Consider the following 14,008-nt stretch of genomic DNA (forward strand, 5'->3'; position numbering starts at 1 on the left):
CCACTTGTTATCGATTATTCATGCACAAATTGAGATGGAGCCTTACATGACGGAATGGCAGAATAAAAAGCGGGCATTATACAGCCTATTAGCCTATAGGCCTGCAAAATGGCCTAAGCCTTATAACAGCTGCTTTAGGCCTAAAATGAACAAAGTTAGCCAAGTCTTTATGAAGTTTGTAAAATATAATACATACTTTGTAAAGTTGAAGTTGTGTAGAATCCTAATCAAAACCTGCAATTCCTTTAGACCTAATTTAGGATTCGGAATTGCACATGGCGACAAATAGGCTATCTAAAAATGTCTGATGCAAAAGTGGATCTATAAAAAGGACTGAAATGTTTTATAGTAGTCTTCTTAAAGTCAGGAGCTTTCACTGATGCATAGGCCTAGTGCATTTTTGGAAGAACAAAGGCAGTGTAAGACAAATAACATCAGACCCCACTAATCTCCATTAAAATGCTCTCAGTCAGCCTACTTTTAACAACAGTGCTTATGGACGAGACAATTGACAAAAAAAGTAACTACACATTCAATAAATAGGCCTTCATAAGATAAGCTCATTAAGGCCCAATAGTTGTAGACAGTTTAGGTGCTTTTAAAAAGTATTTAAGGAACCAATTGATGCCTCATGTTTTAAATGAAAAAAACAAAAAACAGACAAACAAAACAAAACAAAAACCAAAAAAACCAACACATATATGCACAGTTTATTTTTTTGTTTTACATTTCAGAATAATATTTTTATCAGAGGGTTGAAACAAGCAAGCATGTTAGCATGAAGCATGTTAGAATAAAAATGTGTAAGTTTGATAGCTTAAAGTTTGGGAATAGCAGAATGTAAAACTTTGCTAAGCTCACAAAGTAGAAAGTAAGATTACTTTTCACAGCAAGATAAGCAACAGTCCAATGCATGAGCATTTAGATAAAAATGAATTTGCTGTTCCTGCATTGCTTTGTGAGTGTGTGCGGCCCCCAAAGGGTAAGTGGGATCACATTTGAGATGTCAGATGGTTCTATCTAGGCCTGCACAGTGTTACAGTATGCACTCAGGGCCACACTGCTTCGTCTACGCGGCACATGTGAGCAGGCTGCCCTCTGGAGCAGGGAAGGGCCCGTCTAGGGGTCCCCAGTGACGGTCCCCTGAGGAGGAGTTGCTACAGAAATTTCCTAGGAATGCATTAGTTTCAAGTCATACTCATGTCGAGCCATAAAAACTCTAAATGTAAAAAAAAAACAACTTACTCTTAAGCATTAAGATAAGTTCATAATAATTTTATTTCTAATGTCTAATACTGCATTACAACACTTTTGCAATTTGATATACCGCTTATGCATGCAGAATACAACTTAAGTATATTTTCAAATTTAAGACAAATAAAAACTGAAATACTGATTTACGCTAATATTCTAGTATTACTTCTCCTATCCTAAACAAGTGTGGCTTCCCAATTATAATATATAATATAATTATGATTGAAAAAAAACATGTGATTAAAGATTAAAAAAAAAAAAAAAAAGGAAAAGCACGATCACACACAGATCTAATGTAGGCCTAAAAAATATTTTAAAATAAACATACTAAAATGTTTCATTACAACTTTAATAATAATAATTATTATACATTTTAAAAGATGCTTGACATAAAAAAATAAATTCAAATGAAAGTGAGTTTCTTAACAGATTATAGAAGTTCTAACAGGTGGGTTTTGAGCAGTTTAACATGGCAAATGTCGCAATTTCTAAAGGGAGGATATTTATAAAGTTGTATTGTCAAACACTCACAACTGCATCACCACCCTAGGTTTAATTCTGACATTTAAAAGACATTTTCACAATACTGAAAATAGTAATCTTGTGTTACCCACCTCACCCTACTGCCCTTGTTTATCTGTGTTTAGAATTTACTACAAAGAAAGTGCCTTAAAAGCTCCGTACTTATTCCAAATGAGAGATGGAGTGTGCCTTAAAATAGCTGTGATCCTGCAGAGTTAGTCTTTAGTAGCACACATTGTTTTAGCAGCTCCCCTCGCTCTGTAATCAGTTGCCACATGAATCAGGCCCTCGCTGTGTAAATGCCCATAAATCATGTCATATGGTGCACAAATATGGTAATGTGTGCAAACATCTCCCATCACCAAAACACTGCACTCTCTCCACTTCTCCTCAATGTTTGGGTTATGTTTTTGTATGTTGCACTTTTCATCAGATATCACAGAGATACCAGGGCTTAAATCCACACCAAATAAATCAATTAAACCATTTATTTTGTCTTATCTGTAGGTTGCAATTTTGTATAATTCTATGGTATTTTAGATTTCAATCCCAAATACTAGTACCACCTCACCCAATTGAAGTCACACCAATCATGCATATGAAACCTTTGATGCCCTCCATGATAAAAAGGAGTAGTTTTGACAAAAAAAAAATCAACTTGTAAATGTGAAGAGTTAAACAGACAACCTGCAATCAGGGCATTTGGTAATCTGTTCATTTATCTTGTAAATAAACACCCATATGCCATTACAATCATTGATATACATTTTATTTAGTATTTTTCAAACAACTTGAGGGCTGACTCTGTCTTTTTCAGTTTTTTGCGTGTAGTTGACACATTCATGACTGAACACATTCATAACAACTGATGGAGCAGAAGCAGGACTCATCTAGAAATATTTATGTTTCATGTTTGTTTCAATGTAGAAAGAATAATCAGAAATAGATAAATAAATGGCGTTTAAGAAGACAGTTGTTTCAGGCTTGCAGAATTGTGCACATGTGGAATAGCCCTCCAGATGTGTCACGTTCCTCCCTGAGATGTGCTCAGTTTGGGATATAGTGTACATCTTTGTGTTACAGCTGAAGGTTTAGCTCTTGTCACACACCACTGCTGCCCTATCTGCTACCACTTATCCAGAAACGCAATAGATTTAGTCGTAATTACTTAAAATTCTGCCGTGCTTGTAAATACTAGCATCCTGACAGTTCATTTGTTTGGTTTGATTGCTGCGGAGTGGACTATTTATAGTTGTGGGCTGTTTGCATGCAGATTCCATGTGTCATCTCCATTGGGTAGTGAGAGCAGAATTATGGTGGTGATTATGGCCTGGCTAGAAGATGTTTATATACTCTTTGGGGTGGAGGAGAATGGGGCTGTAATTGACATGCATTGAAGATTAAGAAGCGCTCTCTCTGCCAGCTCTGAGTGTGTGGGAGACAGAGAACAAAAAGTTAAAATATTATTATAGTTTTGATCTAAGGCATTTCTCATGGGTAAAATAACATACCAGGATTCATAAGTGGAAACAATGCACTTTTATGATAAAACAAAACATGCATGATAAATAGGCTACTGTATTTAAACTTTGTTGTGGTGAGCCAACATGTGCCCACAATTATGGACATTGTTAGTGCTTAGTGTATTTGCTGTCTACATACAGCTGCACAGTGCCAAACCTACTAAAGCCCAGAATGAGTTCAATTATTGAGATTAACTCAAATAAAATAAATAAACTATCATACATTTTAGTACAAACCTGCATATATTAGTCCACTAGATACATTTCACTGTGGTATAGATTTTATCAGGTAAAATGTATGGAAAAATTATTCTCATTGACAAGCCTGTCTTTGCCATGACCTGTGTAAGATCCATAATACTTGTAATTATTATTATTCAATAATTGTAACCTTTTTTATAGTATATTGTGCACAAGACATTGCAGATCTACTTTTACACCATAAAGTAAATTCTACTGGGTTGACAGGACCCTTTTAACCTTCTAAGACCCGAACTCTTGAATGGCATGCTTTATTGATTTCTCTTTGTTATTTGGGCTGATTTGAACCTGATGAGTGCAAAAACAACAAATTAAAATTTTATTATGTTTTTATATTTATATGTCCACATACAATATATAAAGCATTCATTTTATGTTTTAATCATTTTGATGGAACACAATAAAGTCACAATTGAGTAATGCAAAAACTATATATTAAGTGCATGAAACACCCAAAATGTGTTGGACATATATGTCCATATATGTGGACACCAGGTCCTAGGAGGCTATGTCTATAAACCGCTCTGGTCTACCACTTCAGCATTGAGGGAACCACTTTAAAAAGGGTCAGGGTTCAAAAGTAGCTTGTTGTAATAATGCTTTAGAGCAGTTATGTTGCATTAACATTTTGAAATTAACACTGAGCTGAATTGCCACTGTCGCACTTGCATAAAAATGGCTACAACAGAATTTTCACTTTGTAACCGGCTACTACTACAGCATGTATTTTTGTATGTTTCTTCTCAGCTTTGTCCAACAAAATGTAAAACTATGATAAATATTTATTACAGGTACTACTCTACCAAACAGTACCAAGTCATATTTAGAAAAAAAATATAAAAACATGTCATATGCACATGAATCTAATGTTGGGTTTAGCTTTGATGTTACTGTTGCTAAAGTACAAGCAGTACAAAATCATTTAAGCACGTTTGTAATGGAGATTTGGGCCCGTCGTGATGGTGGCCTTGCATTAACTGAAACGTCTTCTTGATAACCACACTACATTCATCTTCATAATAGCGTCTGGCTGCATTTGTTCCATAAGGAGCCTACACTGAGCTGTAGGAAAGCATTACAGCCAGCAGGCATGTGACCACTTAATTTCAGCCATAGAGGCCTCGCTTCCTCTATTTGCTGTCATTATACCCTTAGTGAGCCACATGAAGGCAAAGCTGTCCTCGGCCGGGGTCTCTGCGCCGCTTTGCCTGATTGCTATTACCAAATGAAGCAATGTTCTATATCAGGGCTATTGACGACATAACTGCTGTGTTAATACTGAGAGGAAGTGCTGGAGGTGAGGGGGCTTGGAGATGCTTGACCCCAAGGTCATAGTGACCTGAGTCCAGAGAGGCTCTGAATGAGGCCTAATGGTTTATATGGGTTCTGTTACAGAGAGCAGAAACACAGACACATTATTTTCTATTGTCTACATAAAATGAATCAACCATGGGGAGATAAGAATTCATCAACAGGAGATTCAGTATGGTATCATGAACAACATCATGTGTAAAACAAACTGGCTCTCAAAGACTTTCCTGACAACCCATTTCATTCTTGGTGAAACATACAAAATACCTGAGAGAACTCACATTACTGTACACCTCCAGCACAGTCACTGTTCAGCATCAAAGATTATATTACTCCTTGCAGACGTGAATGGACACATATTTCATTATGTATTAGTCACTGATAGTCCCCTATAGGGACAGAAGTCTAAGAGTTGTTAAGAGAGGCAGGGTAAGAAACTTGTGAAACAGCACTGATGATTCTCCAGTTTTTGAATATAAAACTTGAAAACTGTTTCGCTCATTCTTGGGATGCAGAATACACATTTCACAAGTACTTGATGATGATTTAAGTCTGCTTACTAGTGAATCTCCCCATCCCTTAGTTCAGATGGGTGTGATTAACAGGTAGATTAGCCAGTATGGGACACGTATGGTCCATCCCTATCAAAACATATATGTCTGTTTACGAGTAAAAAAGGATAAAAATATAATCAGTTGGTCAATTTTGTTGACCAATGAGCTCTTGTGTCACTGAAATAAGACGTATGATGCAATGGAGGGACTTGTGGTGAGTAGACTTATATATCATTCTGGACTTGCCAAGCAAGTATCTCTGCTCTCTGAAAGCAAAATATGACAAATGAAAAAGCAGTGTCAGTTATTCAGTTCTTATTTGAGCCACATGCATTAGTGATCTTCTGCCTGTCACTATTAATTATTTGAATGTAGCAATAATGTCTGTCATTTTTTCAATTTGTCATTCATTTTCTCACCCAAAGGAAATGCTCTGTTAGTACGCATGGCTTCTGCAGGAGCATGTTCTGAGAGTCTAGGAAGCACAGCAGTGATTGGGATTGTTTGTGTGTTTGCTCTCTGCTTAAGTGACTTCACCACCCTGTTAATGGGGGCCTCTCGTGGTGTGTGCCAGAGGGGCAGATTACTCAAGCATTTGAGCTAAAAAAGGAAAAAAGCTCTTTATGTAGGCCTTTAAGACACTTGTTGAGGCGTGACGTGGCTTTGAGTTTCGCTAAAATACTCTGGTAAACACATGGCTTATGAGCAGTAACAAAACCATGATGTTAAAGTGCATGTCCCTCCTCCATGTTCACAGTTGCTCTCAGGGACATAGATATATTTAGGTAAAATGACTAGGCCTATATAAATGTGAAAGATTTCTTCTGCTCTTAATTTATGTGGACTAGTGTCCTTTAAGACAATGAAAACATCTCTGTCCCAACTTTCTTCCACTGAACTGCTTCTGTAAACAAAAAACCAAAATAAGAGCAGATGGATGCCAAATCAGTTACATATGTTTTTCTTTTCTGTTTACCAAGCGTTATCACAACATGCTACTCTGTGGTTTATGTGATGTGTTGTATTATACTAACTTACTCATCTTCATTTATTTACTATGTGCCTCTACACGTGGCATGTGGTGGCGCTATAAAAACTTGTGTTTTAGTTCCTGCAGGTGTTTTCACAGAGCCAGTGAGCTGTAAACATTAGAACAAAGCAGTCAATGAAAAAATATAGGAAGAGACCAATGAACAAACAGTAATTTATTTGATATTATGAAAGAAAATAACAAAACAAGATAAGATGTTCAGTTGTAGTGTGTCTACACACAAAAACTTGAATGTTTTAAGTAAATGCTGGAGATGTTATGCCCCTCTCTAGCTCTTTTGCAAAGCCCCTCAGTGGAACAATACGCAAATGACAGATAAGGAATGATTTGCTAAAAGCAAAACTTCCAAAATAAATAAACCATTTGGCCCCACTGCAGAGCGAGTTAGTGCTTCTAATTCAGGTGAATTGCAGACAAATTTCCCCTGGCTGGCACACTCACAGCTGTGATAACATGAGCCTGGCTACAGAGCGGTCTGCACAGTGTCCATAGAGGGCCAACACCTCCACAGGGCCCAGCAGCTCTGCAGTCTTTGCCACCAGGGCAACAATACATTGGACAATCAGAGACAGAAAGGCAGTGATACTGTATCGTTATAGATGAATACTTAATACCTGACAAAAAGTTGTATTCAATATCAGCATGAGGCACACTCATGGCTTCTGCCATGCATTTGTTATGTTATTATTATTAAGGTTATTTTTTCAGACCAAGAGTTTGTTTTAATACCTGACACTAGCAGTCAAAAGTGCTAGTGCTCAAAGTGGTCGCGTGATGTTTCTCTCTCTCTCTCTCTCAACAGTCCTAATAACATCAGAAGACCAATTTTACCTCATTGGACTATTCTATCATGCAAGTACATGTGCATGAGGTAACCCAATAATACCTTTTACATAGCAATTAAGTCGTGGCTGCTGACTTTGCATTAATTAGGCTATTTTGATGTTATGTTTTTAAATAACTTAGTTTGTGCATTTTTTCTGTGTTTTCCACTGCAGAAAAGACGGTCCGATGGCACTGACATTTTTAAACTTCCCCCTATTCATAATAGAGACAAGCAATTTATATAGAGAAAAAATCCCTCTCACAAATACAATGAAAACATAACCATCCAGTTTCACATCCATTTTGCATGACCAGGTTCACTTTACTGACATGATCTTGGATGTCATAACTTGGACAGATGTACTTCTAAGGGACAATCCTAAATGGGCTGGGTCAGATTTTTTGTGTGTACCCTACCAGTGTACTGTTTATTTGATGATAATGTCTTAGATTTCAAAGCTTGAATACTGTGGTGCACAGGAAACAGCAATGATTAGAATAAAAAAGCTTTGATTGGCTGTGATTTCCCAGCCCATGGCACAAACATTTACAGCTCAGCCCTTTCATATTCGATGTAATGAGCAGTTAGGACCTCTGCAATCATAAATAATGTGCTACAGGAAAAAAAAGACAGCCACACCTCAGCAGTGGACAACACATTCAGTAAGTCTTATTTATATATTTTAACACTTGTTAGAAAGACAGCTGCCCCAATCATTTGTGGCTCATTGGCTCAACAGATGATCCATGAATCTAGGAGCTGGACATTTTTAGACACATCACTAGAAACTATTGCTAAGCATGTTGAATATCTGCAATTCCCATATTTTATAGAACGTTAGTTATCGTGGGAACCATAATGTTAATTTGAAACCAGTCTTTTGCAAAGCAAACTTTTAGTGTTTTAAGTCAGGAAACTCTTTAACAACTTAAATAAAATCAGTCTTTGGATATATGCAAAACATCAAGCCCCCAGACCCCCAGCTGAACCAAACCCACTTCCGTACTGGAGCTGGAGATTTTTGGCTTGGCAGTGACAAGGTCTCGAGCTCCTGATTGCAGCCATCTTGAAAAAATCTCCCCACAGGTCTCCTTTCAGTGGGCTGTCATTAGCAGAGAGGTGAGCTTCGCACACACATATAGGGTCCACATGCTGTGGCGGTATGAATGAGTGCACTGAGGCCCAGGGAGGTGGTCTGAGGAAATCCTCTGGTGAGACTCACAGTGCCGGCCTGGGACTTACAGCTGCAGGGGAGAGCACACTGGGATAGTATGTCGGCGTGCGCTAAACCTGCCGCTTTAATCCCAACATAAATACTTTGAGAAAAGAGCACCCATTTACTTTTTTCACAAATCTTCTATGTTTGGTTGAATTACTTATGCAGGCGTTAATCATCAAATAGAAATGAGAGGTTGAGGCTCATAAGGTGGTGAAAGCAGGGACGCCTCTTGAAGGTGTGAAAGTACACATTGCTAAAAATATTAGCTTTTTCATATTGAATTTCTAGAACTCCAGGCCTCCGGGTCAAAAATAAATCCTTTGAAATTTGGAGAAAATAAAATGATTATGGTAATTAAACTGTTGGAGAGTTAACACAGAGAAAACCTTGTGCCTGCAGTGATGTAGATATTCTTGTTTTTCTTGAGAAGTTGAGCATTCAAGAAACCCAAGCAACATTACATTATTCTTTCACTCCACCCATTAATGGTAAGCTACTACTATCCGCAGCATGCCCTGGAGTAGGCCGATGGAAACAAGTCTGCCTATTTCCACTAGTGGTCTCTTTGACCACCAACAATCACTCATAAACCACATTTATACTAGGAATATGGGTGAAGTAAGTGTCTTGCCTAAGGGCAGTTTGGACCCAGTGATGCCATAAAGTATTCCTGGTATTCCCAGTGATCTCCCAAGTACTAACCATGTGTAACCTGGCTTAGCTTTTCTGATCAAGGTGTTCTTCATGCTGGTTGCTACTTTTTCAGTAAAAGAGATTCTAAAGCTCAATGGAACTTAATCCAGGGGTATTAAATTGGTATTAGAGTGATGAAAAATGTAAACGTAACTCTTTTAAAAGGTGAAAAATGGCACCTGTAGACAGGAAATGGAAAACCTGCAAATGGTCAATGAATAGTCAATATACATGCAATTAAGAAAGTGAATCAGATAGAAACCTAGACTTCCAAATTCATACTGTCTAAGTTATTAGCCTCAATATGTGTAACAGGTATGCCTATGCCTCCTCTTCCTCCAGTGTCACAAATAAGCTGTACTGTTTTTGTAAACAGTCTCTCCCGTCTCAAAATGGCCAGCAGATGATTTACTCTCGGAAGTGAATTTGCTGCGAAATGGCCTGATTTGGCACAGGGCTCGGACCTGAATGCTTGAGTGAGTGTAATTACGAGGGGTAGTGCTTGTGCTGATGCAGGGGGTGAGGCAGGCTTAAGAGTTTATCTGTGGGTATACCTTCACATGTATACACACACACAAGTGAAATCAAATAGCTGCGTGTTTGCTCTCCGAGGTGATTAGAGCCAGAGGTAAGGATTTCAAATAGCCCTGATTGAGCCTCTGTATTTTACATTTGCTGGAGATTTATCATCAGATTTGTGATTGATTTTAAATGGATTAGCCCCACGCATTCAGTTTCAGAGTAATTGTGCTTAAGTGAAGCATGCAGCAACAGATGGCTTTGTGAAATGTGCTTTCATTAGAGGAATTATTTGCCATTTGCACAACATGCAACAGTGTAATCTTCTTCCTTTTTGTTGTTGGAGGAGAGCATGTGGATGTTACTGTTGGCCTTACATCAAGCGTGATTCACTGCACACAGTCAGGAAGCCAAGAATGTTTTTGTGAATGGAGATAATGAAAGTAACTTTTCTCACAATATATGTGTTATTGTAGTTTATTGTAAACTGTACCATAAATGAAAAATATAAAGATAATAGCTGTAAAAAGATGAATAAAAATGCATTGCATGGGAAAAAAAAAAAAAAAAGTCAGTGTAGACATAAGGTGCTTTTTGATTCACCCTGTTGTCTAGACCGGTTCATCCCGAGATGTGTATTTTCATGTTCTGGCCTGGGAATGACTCCAGGTCCTGGGGCAGGGGTCTGCTATGTTGATCAACTGACCTACATCAATAAACAGGAAACATTGCTAAAGAGCACTAGCTTTGTTTTGCTAATCATGGTTGGCTCAATATTTTAATTGCCATATCTGGAAATATGGCTCGTTATCACAAAATTAAGACAACGTTTGGTGAGAAATTATTATAGTATATAACTTGTTTTTGCCATCTTGATTTCACCTGAGTCTGAGTTCTTTTTGCCCAGTCATTGGAACAAAGCCCACCCATACAATACATAAAGATGTGGTCTAAGTGAGCTTGACATCACCCATAGTGTTCGGCCATAGTCAAATTAAGCTCACCAAGGCCAGCAGTTATGGGGTGAATGTGGATCCCAGTTCCAGGTTTGGAATTCCAACTGTGAGTATCATAGCAACCAAAGAGCCAATCAGAAAGTGTAAGGTAACGCCATGCCTGCCCACACCACTGGTTTAGCTAGCGGGAGCAACCTCGGGTAAAGAAGGCACCTAATGTTCATATCTTGATTTATGGACAAAATAGTGAAATGAAAACACCAGGATCATGTACAGCGGATTAATACAAACATTTTAAGACCAAAATGACGAGGCTCACTGCTGCAGTTACAGAGAGAGTGATTGTTTTTCAAAGTGAATTACAGCCAGAGCCAATGGAGCCGGAAATTCAGCTAGGCTAGCATGTTCGCTATGTCCATTTATATATACAGTTTATGGCTCCACCTTTAGCTGAAGCAGATCCAAGCCACTCTGGACTGCATCCCTCTGGGAGGTAGTACCGCATGTTGGATGAGTATCATCATGGAGTTAGACTCACCCACTGCACTCAGCTGTCGGCAGCTCTGCTTTATGAGAGCATTTCCTGTGGCACTTTGACGTGCTGTCGCCTCTGTGGGTCAGACACCTCCATCTGCCACTAACAGACCAAGCTGTCAGCACACACACAGATGTGTATTTGTATAACCCAGAACACCCACTATCAGCAGAGCAAGTCAGCCAAGAACACCAGTACGATGCCACACTTACTGACAGAAACTATCTCACACATAATCAGGCACTGACTATAGTCTCTGTAGTCTGTCTGGGACCCCGGATGCTTAGAAAAGCTCTTCTACACAGAAAATTCAGCATAGCCAAATCAATAGGCAGCACGGTGGCTAGCGCTCATGCCTCACAGCAAGAAGGTTGCTGTGAGGAGTTTGCATGTTCTCCCTGTGTGTGGGTTTCCTCTGGGCACTTTGGTTTCCCTCATCAACCCAAAAAACATGCAACATAGGTCTCCAGGAAAAATAGCTGATAGCTAATGGAGATAAATTAAATACAACAACCCACAGATTAGGCATTAACCTCAAAAACTCCTTTCTGCATCTATACTTGATAGATGAATTCACAGAACAGAATTCTCTAGTCCTGTCTTTCTAAGGAGCCTGAATGCTTCAGCTGAAAGCCGAATGCTCCTACCCACCAGTACTGACCAATTAACAATCTGGTGTCACCTCACCTGTTAAGTTATCATGACAAACACCTTCTTCAGGTCAGATAAAATATTGTAATATTTTTTGTGCTTGGATAATTCGCTCTACAAAATATATCACCAATTTACCAAAACTGTGTCTATCATACCATTTCAACCAAAATCTTCCACAATATGACAAGTACATTTTATATCATGGTGAAATGATTATTCTGTGAGATGTATATGGTGTTGTAGCAGTGCAGTCTTCAGCACCATCTATTCAGTGTACAGTTCACATCAGCAGGGTCATTAGTCAGAGAGCTGCTTGTGTATGTTACGCTCTGCTGTGAAACAAGTGTCACTAAATGTGTTGAGTAGCACTAATCAACAAACACAAGCTCACAGTAAGGCTGCTCCTCCATACCTCTTACTCTGTTACCTCTTTATCAGGACTTACGGGTCTGTTGTCTGACCTACGATGTAGTTAGTGAATATATCTTCCAGGATGGACTACAATTGTTACAGCTATTGGGATGAAACAGCCTTTTATTAAATTATATTTTTCGTAACCTATGAGAAAATGAAAATAACAATACAAAAACCGTTGGGTACTGACATTTATCTTATCTTTCAGCTGGCAATTGTTCACATTTTCATTCATTTGTTGTGAGCATTGATGAGTAATGTGGTAGAGATTCCTGTTTATCAAAAGCTTGATCAGCATTTTTAAAATCAATGTAAAATAAAAGAGAACGGCTTTTATAACATGATGTGCTATAGTTACATTGAAATTCCCGGTTTGTATGGAGACACCAGATGGATAGCCTTAGAGGCAGAGGGACCACCCTTGATCGTGGCGGCGAACATGATGTTTGTTGTATGTGATGAATTGGCTGTGTGCTTGAACCCAAAGGTTGGCAAATTAACAGTTAATTAGTGCTTGATAAATGACAGGTGGACACTGGGCCGCTCTCTGGACCCGCAGAGTGTTTATGCGCTGGTAACAAGTGTCGGAGCGCACTGTTATGTCTGTGTTCTGTCACCCGCCACGATTGCTTTCAGATGTGCCCCCTCCCCACGCTCACACACACACACACACTCACACGCACACACACACACACACATACGTGGACAGATTCCCTTGTACTCAGACCTGTTTAGTACCTCTGCTCCCCCTCAGCACTCAGGCTCATTTCATCAATTGTTTCCTAATCTGACTCAGGGGGTCACAATGTGCAGATTACAATCCAACCATATTGGTTTACATGAAGTATAAATTAATCATAACCAATATTTTTTGTCACATAATGTATACGTAATATGTTTTATAGCAATGGCATGAAGAATTTACACTTATATTTAGGGCTATTTGTGTAGTAATAATTTTGTTTGTGTCGGTAGTACTTAGGTGGTTTTCATAGTGCCACTACAACAGTAGATAGATTGCAGATTATATTTCTTGTAGTTTCGGCTCTGGAAATATGCACCTGCCATTTTATAGACTAAACCATAGACCCATTGACCCATAAGGAAAACAGTTGCAGTAGTTTTCTTGGCACAATCAAGTTATGCAGATGCATCACAACCCATGCCACCAGGGGCCACCAAAAACGGCATATAAATCACACAAGCAGTATGTACGTGACTGACACTTGACAACAGGATAATATTGATCATAATTGAATGCCTGCCTTGCCATTTAAAGGGATTAGGTTTCTCTTGATATTGACAGTTGACACATTAATAACCCCCAATAAGACTTAGGGTCCCAAACAGGCTAGAAGCGCCCCTGGGAGCCTAGAAGATCCTGTGTCTGGACTGTTTGTCACAGAGCAGGGTGGTCTTTGCTTTGTTCTGGCTTGTGCATCGTCAGTGCTCTGGGCCAAACCACATTTAAGAATGAACATACATGTGCACTCCTCTCTCTTTTGAAACGACCTTGGTCCTCTCCAACAGAATACGTCTGGAAGGGAAAACTTATTTTATTTTCCACCACTGACAGTCATTTACACCTAATAACAAATTAGCTTTTTAAATTTCCAGACTCAGGAGCCACCTTTTTCCTGGAAATGCTTTTTGAAAGAACCAAATAAACAAAAATGATTTCTTGGATGACTAAGGGCTTTTCTTCCTAGTCACATT

This window comes from Boleophthalmus pectinirostris, unplaced genomic scaffold, assembly GCF_026225935.1.
Source record: "Boleophthalmus pectinirostris isolate CB_2022bp ecotype Guang Dong unplaced genomic scaffold, ASM2622593v1 HiC_scaffold_3, whole genome shotgun sequence".
Taxonomy (NCBI): Eukaryota; Metazoa; Chordata; class Actinopteri; order Gobiiformes; family Gobiidae; genus Boleophthalmus; species Boleophthalmus pectinirostris.